This window comes from Lactuca serriola, chromosome 9 (genome assembly GCF_051521515.1).
Source record: "Lactuca serriola cultivar US96UC23 chromosome 9, Lser_US96UC23_V15, whole genome shotgun sequence".
Classification (NCBI taxonomy): domain Eukaryota; kingdom Viridiplantae; phylum Streptophyta; class Magnoliopsida; order Asterales; family Asteraceae; genus Lactuca; species Lactuca serriola.
The window spans coordinates 224,006,731-224,022,381 of NC_136416.1; positions in this window are offsets into that span (position 1 = coordinate 224,006,731).

Consider the following 15,651-nt stretch of genomic DNA (forward strand, 5'->3'; position numbering starts at 1 on the left):
AGGATATCGGGTACCGCCCGAAGGTCGTTTAAACATCAGTTATATATCATGTTGTCACACCCCCAAACCAGAATGGCGGAAACATTCAGGGGTAAATGACTTGATCACAACAATTGAATATTGTAAAGAAAGTAACACAACCATCATATATATAATGAAAACGTATATTGTTGCGTTATACATACTAGCAAAAGAATATTACAATATGATGATAAATGTTCAATAATAAAAACATCCTTAGTGTTCCTCCTCCAAAAGCTGGTAGTTACCTGTATTACTGATTCCCTGAGAAATACAAGTGGTTTTTGAAAAAGTGTCAACAATTAAATTGGTGAGTTCATAAGTGTTTTGCATTGAAAAGTATGTCCTTTTTGGTAGTAAATCGATGAACGAGGTTTTCAGAAAATCCAATATTTTCTATAAATGGTTTGAAAAGTATCTAGAGTTTGTGTGTTAGTATGTTCCATACTTGAATAATAATGATAACTTTGTGCCAAAATGATGTAGAAAACTGAATGCATATATGAATCTCGTAAACCAAACTTGTTTTTATACTTTTATGTGAGTTTTATAACCATACTATCGACACTGACGGCCTGTAACAACATTTTTCAGGTGTTGTAGTGTTATGACATTTGTCACCCCAGACCTGCCGGTCTAACTATAGCTAATAGTTTAGGTGCGGGGTTGTCAATCCCGTATAGATCTATACACAAGTATCACGCTCTCCCTCCAAGAGATTATGGTATATAATACAGGACTTGAAATGCATACATACGAGTACGTTGAAGTTTGAATGTCTCACATTACTTGGTATAAACAGATTTACGATAATAAAGACTTTACTTCCTTTGAAAGTATTTCATTTGTCAAGATGTATATGTAAAATGTATGAATAACTTGATAACTATACTCATTATAGTTTCTCAAAAAGTATGTTTCCATTTTGTAAGAATAACTTGGTGATATAATAGCCCTTTAAACATAAAGATATTTGTATCAAAACCCTATAAGATAGATACTATAATTATGTTTATAAAACGATACTTTGACATGTAATGTACTTGTATTCCCCCCCTAAAACATGAAAAGAATTGAAAAGTAGGGGTATGAACTCACTCGTTAAGTTTGAAGAGAGAGGCTATAGTTGAGCAGAGTTTCGATCGCAGAAAGTTGCGTCTTCGGGCTCTCGGGAATCTCTGCAGCGTAGATCTTTCGTCGGGGGCTCGGGTGCGGAAATCGAGGTCGTCGGGACAGCTTCTGGTGCTTGGAAGTTGCGTCTACGACTTTTGTTTAGATACTTAAGGCTAAAATGCATATTATTGAGATTTTCCTTTTTACGTCAAATAATGTTTTAACGGCGTGTCGTAAATATACGAGTGGTTATAATTTCTTCAATATAACCCGGTTTTGAGCGTTCTTTATGTTTTTGGAAACCTTGACACGTTATCTAATATTTGATGCATCCCAACTTAGATATTTGAACACTTTATTTTCAAGGTTAATTTAGTTGTATTTGACTTTTGAGCGTTACAATGCTTTTGGAAAATATAGGGTTGTCACACATGTATACATATATGGACATAATAGTTCCTCTCAGTCAGTTCAGTACCTTTGGGTAGCAAAGGCATACGTTCATATACATTACATTACTATGAGTACATATACAACTATACTAGAGGAAGAACATATACAACTATACTAGAGGAAGAACATATATAACTATACTAGAAAGAGAACACATACAACGATACTAGAACGAGCAACAATACATTACATATACATAAATACGTTGGCAAAATTGTGATCTTGTATCGGAGCATGAATTAAATGTCATGGCTCGAGTTGTAGCCAGAGTCTCTTGGAGGGAGAGCATGAGTTTGCGTATAGATCTATACTGGTTGACTATCCTACACCTTGCTGCTAGCTACAGCCGGACCTGTAGGTCTGCGGGTGCCAAACATCATTTCTTTTTACGACCATATGTATGTCGTTGTTACCAATCAATAGTATGGTGCAATTAATCACATGATACCTTAATATAAATCTGGTTTAAGGTAGTTAGTATAGCAGTAGTTCCTATAATACAACACTACAGTACTACATTAATTTTCCCTTTACATATATTTAGTGATCTTCTCACTTAAACATTAAATGTAAAAACTATATTTTGTTAATGATAGTTACACTTGGAAAATTACACACTTTTACAAGAAACGAACATACAGAACAGTTAAGTCTTGGTAGAAGACTACGTTCAGAACAGTTAGGTCTCGGTAGAAGACACCCTTATTTAATAGTAGGAATCATAGGGATTTCTAGGGTTTTTCAAACATTTACAGTTGTTTTAAAAACATTTTCATAGTTACAGTTCATATACAAACATTTTCTTACATACAAATTAAGATACTAAAATACTTATGATCTCACCAGCTTCAAAGCTGATACTCGCTTTCAAAATTACTTGTATCCTCAGGTCATCAATAGACAGGTACAGATGCAAGGTTTAGAGAAGATGGAGCTCGTTCAAGACTCATCTTTCATTTTGATTTATGCTTTAGTGTCTATTATAATTTGACAGAACACATTTGTATAATAATTATATTATTAATGCAATGGATGATGTTGTTGCTTGTTTACTACTTTACATTGTTGTGACACTGTACATGACGTCCTCCGCCCCAGAATGTTTCCGCCGTTATTGGTTCTGGGGTGTGATAGATTGGTATCAGAGCATTGTTTATAGTGAATTGAGTATATCAACCCATAAAAGATATACTAAATATAAACCCAATTGGGATTAAAACACTCTGACCAAGAGTTTATACTTTAAATAATAAAATATTTAATAAAGTATATGTGCCTGCATTCACTCTAAAATCAGTGTCACTAGGACAGTACAAAAGAATTACGGTTGTTGGGCAACACAAGTGGGCTTAGAGACATATGATCAAAACTGGGAAGATATAGCCTGATCACCTATATTATCCGAGGGTTTACTAGCATGTACCTAAGTTTAATTGTGTGGTTGCAACAATGCTCAAATCTTACCAGCCCTACCACAATGAGAACAGGAGAACATAACATTAAACTTAAAATACTATAGGAGTATTTGGTGTTACTATAAGTACTTCATACTTGAGAACTAAAACGGGATCTTCATTACTAAGTTGATGGTTGCTAAGTGGATACACTAAGGCTATATGTAATTAGGATGTTATAGACTGAGAATCTGTGAAAATTTTACTTTACCCCTATTTTGTGTGAATTTGGAGTTAAGGTCACTTATTCGAATGCCTATCCTGTTTCGATTACATATAACCGGTATGCACTTCACAAATAGCGATGTAACTAATGAAGATTTTCTAAATAATTATCTAGATATTTCGTCTAATAATTGTTTTCCTACCCCAATTCTCGCATAGATAACATCGCTGGACTCCATCCCCACGGCAACACGTACCTCCCGAATAAGGTCATTGCTGGTTGGTTTGGAGAAGAACCAGAGAATGATCATCCTATCCCTATGAATGATCGCCATGATGAAAACCTTTCGAACGATGCTAACTCCGAACCCGAGATTGAGAACCTACCACAGGCAGCTCCCATTCCAATTCCTAACCCTCATTTGGCTTTTCATGGCCCGACGCCTGAGTGGATGGAATGCTTAGAAACATGGAGCCAAGGACAAGATCAACCCATGCCATTTAATGGTGACCGAAGTTTTTACGACCTGAGTAATGGGGGCTCAGCAGACAGAATCTTGCCAATCTTGGTCCGCAGAGTGACCCAAAATGAGATTCAGGGTAGGACGGCCTTACATCAGATTACCAAAGTTGTCGCCAATGCGAGAATGCATACCCTCCGCACCATTCGTCTAGAAGATGCTCGCGAGAGATCTGAGAGAAACCATGAGACCCTGCTGCAAGCACTAGCTGAATCACGAGCCGAAGTCATAGAGCTCCGAGTACGCCAGAGGGTGTACAATAGACACCTACTTGATAAGGAACGTCAACTGGCGAAACTGAGAGTTCACCAGAGGGATGACCGTCTCCAGTAGTAGATGTTTTACTTTATTGTCCTTGTTAGAAGGAATCGTTTTTCTGTCTTTGCCCGATGTGGCATTTTCTATGAAATTATCTTGTATTGTAAGTACTTTTGGTCAGGTCTTTATGCTGTCAAGGACTATCTTCTCTAGATATGATGTAAGACCTTTTGCAAGGTCATTTTCCTGAATCTTTACGTCATGAATATCAAAGATATTGACAGCCGGCTAACTTCTATGTCATTCTTCATTCAAGTACTCTTATCATACTTTCATTGGAGTCTATCTGAAACATGCTTTAGTCAAGTCATTGGACTATAGTAATTTAGCTCCGGAGACATTTCTAAGTCTCCTTTAGTGGTTGGATCCTGTTATTCACCAACCCACCATACCTCGGCTTGAACGACAAACGTCTTGAGACCATTCTATGAACTTACTTCTACCTATTACTAGGACTGCATCATAGGGATGTAGGTCAAACCTTCGCGATCATACCTCCAATCCGTACTAGGACTGCATCATAGGGATGTAGGTCAACCTTTCGAGAACATACTCTTACTCTTTTCTTGAACAATCGAAGTACATCTAGGGTCAACCAGAATCGCTCACAAAATCCTTATCATTCGTGCTAACAGAATCATGTCATCATCAAGAAACAATCAGCTTCATACATACATCTCTTTCTTCTAGATCACTTTTCCAGCGAAGCCGTCATATCAGAACACCGAAGTACTCATGCATGAAGTACCTCATAGTTCTTTTCTTTTCCGAAGTACCACTCGTGTAGTACGTCAAGTTCAATCCAAGGATTCATACGATTGATCTATCACTAAGGAATGTATACATAAGAGTGATATATAATCAAGGTTCTACAGGTTTAGAATTGATGATTCCACTTTAACTTCTTTTTCCCCGATGGGATGTGAGCTTAAAGAAGAATCAGTTATCCAACTACCTTTTCAATCTTAATTATATACGACTCGTATACACGAGACTGTGATTGTGAAACCATGTATGAATTCTAATATGAACTTCAGGACGGAGACTACCCAAGCCTACGAGTAATCGCATCGTCATGTGAACAAACTTAGAAACTAGTACGACTCCCGTAAACGGATCGCCCTACAGTCTAAACACTCTGGATATACAAGAACAATACAGAAAACTTAGCGAACTACACAGAAATAGAATTAGAAGACTAGGCTTCTCACCCTGGAGAACCTCGGTCATATTCTTCCAGAGATCGACGGATTGCATCGTATTTACCTCGGATATCGAGGACTTCGTCAAGATTTTTCATTAGAAATCATTATCTCTGCCACGCATAGATGAAATGGTTGAGCAAACGCAAGGAAAGAATTACTTTCAGAAATGGATCTGAGATCCGAATATCACCAGTTCGAGTGTTAGGGAAGGATGTCCGGAAGACTATCTTCCGAACTCGATGCGGACACTTCGAGTTCGTAGTGATACCCTTCGGATACGACCAATACGCCCATAGCTTTCATGAGCTAAATGAGTAGGGTACGTCTTTCTTACTTGGATCAGTTCGTCCTTTCTCCATGTAATGACTTACTTATCTACCCTCGTAGTAAGAAGGAACCTCTGGAAACATCACCCACGGAGATACTTTTCGCAAAGTTCTCTGAACTCGAGTTTTGGAATTGAAGAGTCAAAATTTCCTAAGACATACTATTAGTGATGTGGGAATTTTGGAGTACTCTTTCAATTTGTCAAAACTATTGAGAATTTGTTGACACCAGAGACGCCGACAGACATTCGCCAAATTCTAGGTCTTACAGACCTACTGTCATAGTTCGTCCATAACTCCTCGTAAATTACAGAAACCCTTTCGACCTTTACCCAGCAAGGAGTGGCCTTGACTGGGAAGTTAAACAAGAAAAGGAAACTTTGGAGATTCCAAGTGAGAGACCAAGTTCTTTAGGAAGTCTCACTATGGGAATGGCTTAATACACTTCGTAAAGCGTGGAAAGCTAAATCCGAGATAGATAGGACCTCCGAGATTCTTACCAAAATCGGTCCTAAACCTCGCAAACTAGACCTACTCCGCGAACTCAGTAACATACATTCTACTCTTCGCATATCGATCGTTAAACCATACCTTTCCATTAGGACTCTTGTAAGTCCACTCGTCGAGATCCTCGCCTTCGTATTAGAACTCTAGTGACCCTCGACTGAGAGGTTAAGCGGACAAGGCAACGCCGTCGCCCATTAGTGAAGGTTCGTTGGGATACCAATCGAGGACCCGATTTTCACTTAGGAGCGCTAGAACTAATCGATTAGGAAGTTTCCTCCTCACGACTCGATCATTCGTACCTCATTCCTTGCCTAAATTCTAATTTCGGGACGAAATTCCCTTTAACAAGGGGATGATGTGACAACCCGAAATTTCCATTCTGAACAAACCATATCAAGCCAATAGAAGTTAGAACAGCTACAGTAAAATTCTAGATTTCGGCTATAAGTTTGGCAGTTTTTTAGGATTTACACTTAAGGAGATATCAGGAGAGTGGATGCACTAGGTTTTTGTGCAACACTGCTATTCCAATACTCTAGGACATTAGATTTCATTCCGGGAATAAAAATATTTTCTTCCAAAAATCCCAGGACTATATATAGAAATTTGAACCAAAATAATTCATTACTTACATTTCCAATTAGAGAAAGGCCAAAATTCTCTCTCACGGATCTTCGGGTTTTTATCCCAAATTGTGAGTACTTCGATCTAGTTATATTATATAGCTTAGATTGTGTTTTATAACATCAAAATCAGACCAAAACCCCAAGATTTGGGAGTTTACCTCCCAAGAACACTTGGGGAGTAAACTCCATTTTAAGGGCCAAAAGTGTCCCAATGTCCCTCAAAGCCTCGGAACTCAAACTAGAAGCCTCCATTATATGTTTTAGACCACAAAACAATTAAGATTCATGGCTAGAAGTGAGTTCACGGCCAAGGAAGTTCTTGGGCCGTAAACTCCATGTTTAGGTGCCAAAATGCCTTAAAAACCTTCCTTAAGCCAAGAGAATAATTTAGACATGTACCCTAAAGTGTTTATAGCCTAGAAAACATAAGGAATCACAAGGATAAATGAGTTTACAGCCAAGACAAGTTCTTGGGCCGTAAACCCCTATAAATGGGACAAATGACACCCTAACTCCTTCCTTATGCCTAGAACCCAACATAGATCATATCCTTGAAGTGTTAGGAACCTCAAAACATCAAATGGTACTCCTTACCATGAGTTTACGGCCGTAAACTCATGGGGGAGTGGTCCCAAGGCCGTGAACTCCTAAATGGAGTTAAAAAGAGGCCCAAACACTTCTTTAAGCCTAGAAGCACTTCACCGCTTGAGTTGTAATAATGTTAGGCTTCGTTTAGGAACCTTATTGAGAGTTTACGGCCAGGAGTTTACTCCCCTGGGCCATAAACTCCAACATATATGGTCTTTTGACCATAAACTCCCATGAGAGGTCTTGCACTCCTTTGCTGCAACCCATTAGCCTCCTAGCACTTGACCAAAGTGTTTACCTCGCATTAGAATGTTTATACATGTTTAATTAGTGTTTTAATCACTAATTTTTTAAATACATATGTCTTCATATGTAATTAGGATCATTGTGTGTGTCTAAAGTCTTCACTTGACACCAAGCACTTGTCTGATCCTTCCTTACGATACAGTCCGTTTAATTCCAATCAATTACAACAGGTGAGTTCATACCCCTTAATCAATGTTTTAACTATTTTTAAATGTTTTATGGGGGGGAGGATACAAGTAGAATCATGCTACTTATTGTATCAATCACTGTACATTTTACTCTGTATATTACATTTCAAACTTATTTACAATTGTGTTTCAAACAAATGTTTCTTTATACTAAACCGTTTTATCAAACCCATGCCTTCAAAACCCTTTTATAGATCGACATCAAGTCGATCTTTTCTTAGAAAATATTTATGTTCAAAGGTTTTTACAAAACTTATTTTATGCTTTTATATTATAAATTGCATGCCTCTATATGTATGGTTATATAAGAAATGTTTAAAAGACTTAGGAAGGTTATCCATCCTATTTCCTTTTCGCGCTTGAGATGTGGTCTGGTGGGATATCGGGTACCGTCCGAAGGTCGTTTAAATATTAGTTATATATCATGTGTACATATATAGTCATAAAGGTCTTTCCAGTTCAGCCAATGCCCTTGGATAGCAAGGGTATACATCCATGTTCACACGTACCAGTTATATTACTAGTAAGCTACCATATGGCTAGTTTAGGAAGATACTAGAACTATTACTAGAACGCGATATCATACAACGAGTCAGTTCATTCATGAGTCAATACTTGCTAGATAGAGAGAACATACATTACAGCTAGAACATTGCAGTACATTACTATACAATTACATAATTACGTTTACATAGATATTTTGTTATAAGCATGCCTATATTTGTATAGTTATATAAGTAATGTTTAAAAGACTTAGGAAGTTTATCCACCTTGTTTCCTTTTCCTCGATTTGGATGTGGTCTGATAGGATATCGGGTACCGCCCGAAGGTCGTTTAAACATCAGTTATATATCATGTTGTCACACCCCCAAACCAGAATGGCGGAAACATTCAGGGGTAAATGACTTGATCACAACAATTGAATATTGTAAAGAAAGTAACACAACCATCATATATATAATGAAAACGTATATTGTTGCGTTATACATACTAGCAAAAGAATATTACAATATGATGATAAATGTTCAATAATAAAAACATCCTTAGTGTTCCTCCTCCAAAAGCTGGTAGTTACCTGTATTACTGATTCCCTGAGAAATACAAGTGGTTTTTGAAAAAGTGTCAACAATTAAATTGGTGAGTTCATAAGTGTTTTGCATTGAAAAGTATGTCCTTTTTGGTAGTAAATCGATGAACGAGGTTTTCAGAAAATCCAATATTTTCTATAAATGGTTTGAAAAGTTTCTAGAGTTTGTGTGTTAGTATGTTCCATACTTGAATAATAATGATAACTTTGTGCCAAAATGATGTAGAAAACTGAATGCATATATGAATCTCGTAAACCAAACTTGTTTTTATACTTTTATGTGAGTTTTATAACCATACTATCGACACTGACGGCCTGTAACAACATTCTTCAGGTGTTGTAGTGTTATGACATTTGTCACCCCAGACCTGCCGGTCTAACTATAGCTAATAGTTTAGGTGCGGGGTTGTCAATCCCGTATAGATCTATACACAAGTATCACGCTCTCCCTCCAAGTGATTATGGTATATAATACAGGACTTGAAATGCATACATACGACTACGTTGAAGTTGGAATGTCTCACATTACTTGGTATAAACAGATTTACGATAATAAACACTTTACTTCCTTTGAAAGTATTTCATTTGTCAAGATGTATATGTAAAATGTATGAATAACTTGATAACTATACTCATTATAGTTTCTCAAAAAGTATGTTTCCATTTTGTAAGAATAACTTGGTGATATAATAGCCCTTTAAACATAAAGATATTTGTATCAAAACCCTATAAGATAGATACTATAATTATGTTTATAAAACGATACTTTGACATGTAATGTACTTGTATTCCCCCCTAAAACATGAAAAGAATTAAAAAGTAGGGGTATGAACTCACTCGTTAAGTTTGAAGAGAGAGGCTATAGTTGAGCAGAGTTTCGATCGCGGAAAGTTGCGTCTTCGGGCTCTCGAGAATCTCTGCAGCGTAGATCTTTCGTCGGGGGCTCGGGTGCGGAAATCGAGGTCGTCGGGACAGCTTCTGGTGCTTGGAAGTTGCGTCTACGACTTTTGTTTAGATACTTAAGGCTAAAATGCATATTATTGAGATTTTACTTTTTACGTCAAATAATGTTTTAACGGCGTGTCGTAAATATACGAGTGGTTATAATTTCTTCAATATAACCCGGTTTTGAGCGTTCTTTATGTTTTTGGAAACCTTGACACGTTATCTAATATTTGATGCATCCCAACTTACATATTTGAACACTTTATTTTCAAGGTTAATTTAGTTGTATTTGACTTTTGAGCGTTACAATGCTTTTGGAAAATATAGGGTTGTCACACATGTATACATATATGGACATAATAGTTCCTCTCAGTCAGTTCAGTACCTTTGGGTAGCAAAGGCATACGTTCATATACATTATATTACTATGAGTACATATACAACTATACTAGAGGAAGAACATATACAACTATACTAGAGGAAGAACATATACAACTATACTAGAAAGAGAACACATACAACGATACTAGAACGAGCAACAATACATTACATATACATAAATACGTTGACAAAATTGTGATCCTGTATCGGAGCATGAATTAAATGTCATGGCTCGAGTTGTAGCCAGAGTCTCTTGGAGGGAGAGCATGAGTTTGCGTATAGATCTATACTGGTTGACTATCCTACACCTTGCTGCTAGCTACAGCCGGACCTGTAGGTCTGCGGGTGCCAAACATCATTTCTTTTTACGACCATATGTATGTCGTTGTTACCAATCAATAGTATGGTGCAATTAATCACATGATACCTTAATATAAATCTGGTTTAAGGTAGTTAGTATAGCAGTAGTTCCTATAATACAACACTACAGTACTACATTAATTTTCCCTTTACATATATTTAGTGATATTTTCACTTAAACATTAAATGTAAAAACTATATTTTGTTAATGATAGTTACACTTGGAAAATTACACACTTTTACAAGAAACGAACATACAGAACAGTTAAGTCTTGGTAGAAGACTACGTTCAGAACAGTTAGGTCTCGGTAGAAGACACCCTTATTTAATAGTAGGAATCATAGGGATTTCTAGGGTTTTTCAAACATTTACAGTTGTTTTAAAAACATTTTCATAGTTACAGTTCATATACAAACATTTTCTTACATACAAATTAAGATACTAAAATACTTATGATCTCACCAGCTTCAAAGCTGATACTCGCTTTCAAAATTACTTGTATCCTCAGGTCATCAATAGACAGGTACAGATGCAAGGTTTAGAGAAGATGGAGCTCGTTCAAGACTCATCTTTCATTTTGATTTATGCTTTAGTGTCTATTATAATTTGACAGAACACATTTGTATAATAATTATATTATTAATGCAATGGATGATGTTGTTGCTTGTTTACTACTTTACATTGTTGTGACACTCTACATGACGTCCTCCGCCCCAGAATGTTTCCGCCGTTATTGGTTCTGGGGTGTGATAGATTGGTATCAGAGCATTGTTTATAGTGAATTGAGTATATCAACCCATAAAAGATATACTAAATATAAACCCAATTGGGATTAAAGCACTCTGACCAAGAGTTTATACTTTAAATAATAAAATATTTAATAAAGTATATGTGCCTGCATTCATTCTAAAATCAGTGTCACTAGGACAGTACAAAAGAATTACGGTTGTTGGGCAACACAAGTGGGCTTAGAGACATATGATCAAAACTGGGAAGATATAGCCTGATCACCTATATTATCCGAGGGTTTACTAGCATGTACCTAAGTTTAATTGTGTGGTTGCAACAATGCTCAAATCTTACCAGCCCTACCACATGAGAACAGGAGAACATAACATTAAACTTAAAATACTATAAGAGTATTTGGTGTTACTATAAGTACTTCATACTTGAGAACTAAAGCAGGATCTTCATTACTAAGTTGATAGTTGCTAAGTGGATACACTAAGGCTATATGTAATTAGGATGTTATAGACTGAGAATCTGTGAAAATTTTACTTTACCCCTATTTTGTGTGAATTTGGAGTTAAGGTCACTTATTCGAATGCCTATCCTGTTTCGATTACATATAACCGGTATGCACTTCACAAATAGCGATGTAACTAATGAAGATTTTCTAAATAATTATCTAGATATTTCGTCTAATAATTGTTTTCCTACCCCAATTCTCGCATAGATAACATCGTTGGACTCCATCCCCACGGCAACACGTACCTCCCGAATAAGGTCATTGCTGGTTGGTTTGAAGAAGAACCAGAGAATGATCATCCTATCCCTATGAATGATCGCCATGATGAAAACCTTTCGAACGATGCTAACTCCGAACCCGAGATTGAGAACCTACCATAGGCAGCTCCCATTCCAATTCCTAACCCTCATTTGGCTTTTCATGGCCCGACGCCTGAGTGGGTGGAATGCTTAGAAACATGGAGCCAAGGACAATATCAGCCCATGCCATTTAATGGTGACCGGAGTTTTTACGACCTGAGTAATGGGGGCTCAACAGACAGAATCTTGCCAATCTTGGTCTGCAGAGTGACCCGAAATGAGATTCAGGGTAGGACAGCCTTACATCAGATTACCAAAGTTGTCGCCAATGCGAGAATGCATACCCTCCGCACCATTCGTCTAGAAGATGCTCGCGAGAGATCTGAGAGAAACCATGAGACCCTGCTGCAAGCACTAGCTGAATCACGAGCCGAAGTCATAGAGCTCTGAGTACGCCAGAGGGTGTACAATAGACACCTACTTGATAAGGAACGTCAACTGGCGAAACTGAGAGTTCACCAGAGGGATGACCGTCTCCAGTAGTAGATGTTTTACTTTATTGTCCTTGTTAGAAGGAATCGTTTTTCTGTCTTTGCCCGATGTGGCATTTTCTATGAAATTATCTTGTATTGTAAGTACTTTTGGTCAGGTCTTTATGCTGTCAAGGACTATCTTCTCTAGATATGATGTAAGACCTTTTGCAAGGTCATTTTCCTGAATCTTTACGTCATGAATATCAAAGATATTGACAGCCGGTTAACTTCTGTGTCATTCTTCATTCAAGTACTCTTATCATACTTTCATTGGAGTCTATCTGAAACATGCTTTAGTCAAGTCATTGGACTATAGTAATTTAGCTCCGGAGACATTTCTAAGTCTCCTTTAGTGGTTGGATCCTGTTATTCACCAACCCACGATACCTCGGCTTGAACGACAAACGTCTTGAGACCATTCTATGAACTTACTTCTACCTATTACTAGGACTGCATCATAGGGATGTAGGTCAAACCTTCGCGATCATACCTCCAATCCGTACTAGGACTGCATCATAGGGATGTAGGTCAACCTTTCGAGAACATACTCTTACTCTTTTCTTGAACAATCGAAGTACATCTAGGGTCAACCAGAATCGCTCACAAAATCCTTGTCATTCGTGCTAACAGAATCATGTCATCATCAAGAAACAATCAGCTTCATACGTACATCTCTTTCTTCTAGATCACTTTTCCAGCGAAGCCGTCATATCAGAACACCGAAGTACTCATGCATGAAGTACCTCATAGTTCTTTTCTTTTCCGAAGAAACCCCCGAAGTACCACTCGTGTAGTACGTCAAGTTCAATCCAAGGATTCATACGATTGATTTATCACTAAGGAATGTATACATAAGAGTGATATATAATCAAGGTTCTACAGGTTTAGAATTGATGATTCCACTTTAACTTCTTTTTCCCCGATGGGATGTGAGCTTAAAAAAGAATCAGTTATCCAACTACCTTTTCAATCTTAATTATATACGACTCGTATACACGAGACTGTGATTGTGAAACCATGTATGAATTCTAATATGAACTTCAGGACGGAGACTACCCAAGCCTACGAGTAATCGCATCGTCATGTGAACAAACTTAGAAACTAGTACGACTCCCGTAAACGGATCGCCCTACAGTCTAAACACTCTGGATATACAAGAACAATACAGAAAACTTAGCGAACTACACAGAAATAGAATTAGAAGACTAGGCTTCTCACCCTGGAGAACCTCGGTCATATTCTTCCAGAGATCGACGGATTGCATCGTATTTACCTCGGATATCGAGGACTCCGTCAAGATTTTTCATTAGAAATCATTATCTCTGCCTCGCATAGATGAAATGGTTGAGCAAACGCAAGGAAATAATTACTTTCAGAAATGGATCTGAGATCCGAATATCACCAGTTCGAGTGTTAGGGAAGGATGTCCGGAAGACTATCTTCCGAACTCGATGCGGACACTTCGAGTTCGTAGTGATACCCTTCGGATACGACCAATACGCCCATAGCTTTCATGAGCTAAATGAGTAGGGTACGTCTTTCTTACTTGGATCAGTTCGTCCTTTCTCCATGTAATGACTTACTTATCTACCCTCGTAGTAAGAAGGAACCTCTGGAAACATCACCCACGGAGATACTTTTCGCAAAGTTCTCTGAACTCGAGTTTTGGAATTGAAGAGTCAAAATTTCCTAAGACATACTATTAGTGATGTGGGAATTTTGGAGTACTCTTTCAATTTGTCAAAACTATTGAGAATTTGTTGACACCAGAGACGCCGACAGACATTCGCCAAATTCTAGGTCTTACAGACCTACTGTCATAGTTCGTCCATAACTCCTCGTAAATTACAGAAACCCTTTCGACCTTTACCCAGCAAGGAGTGGCCTTGACTGGGAAGTTAAACAAGAAAAGGAAACTTTGGAGATTCCAAGTGAGAGACCAAGTTCTTTAGGAAGTCTCACTATGGGAATGGCTTAATACACTTCGTAAAGCGTGGAAAGCTAAATCCGAGATAGATAGGACCTCCGAGATTCTTACCAAAATCGGTCCTAAACCTCGCAAACTAGACCTACTCCGCGAACTCAGTAACATACATTCTACTCTTCGCATATCGATCGTTAAACCATACCTTTCCATTAGGACTCTTGTAAGTCCACTCGTCGAGATCCTCGCCTTCGTATTAGAACCGTAGTGACCCTCGACTGAGAGGTTAAGCGGACAAGGCAATGCCGTCGCCCATTAGTGAAGGTTCGTTGGGATACCAACCGAGGACCCGATTTTCACTTAGGAGCGCTAGAACTAATCGATTAGGAAGTTTCCTCCTCACGACTCGATCATTCGTACCTCATTCCTTGCCTAAATTCTAATTTCGGGACGAAATTCCCTTTAACAAGGGGATGATGTGACAACCCGAAATTTCCATTCTGAACAAACCATATCAAGCCAATAGAAGTTAGAACAGCTACAGTAAAATTCTAGATTTCGGCTATAAGTTTGGCAGTTTTTTAGGATTTACACTTAAGGAGATATCAGGAGAGTGGATGCACTAGGTTTTTGTGCAACACTGCTATTCCAATACTCTAGGACATTAGATTTCATTCCGGGAATAAAAATATTTTCTTCCAAAAATCCCAGGACTATATATAGAAATTTGAACCAAAATAATTCATTACTTACATTTCCAATTAGAGAAAGGCCAAAATTCTCTCTCACAGATCTTCGGGTTTTTATCCCAAATTGTGAGTACTTCGATCTAGTTATATTATATAGCTTAGATTGTGTTTTATAACATCAAAATCAGACCAAAACCCCAAGATTTGGGAGTTTACCTCCCAAGAACACTTGGGGAGTAAACTCCATTTTAAGGGCCAAAAGTGTCCCAATGTCCCTCAAAGCCTCGGAACTCAAACTAGAAGCCTCCATTATATGTTTTAGACCACAAAACAATTAAGATTCATGGCTAGAAGTGAGTTCACGGCCAAGGAAGTTCTTGGGCCGTAAACTCC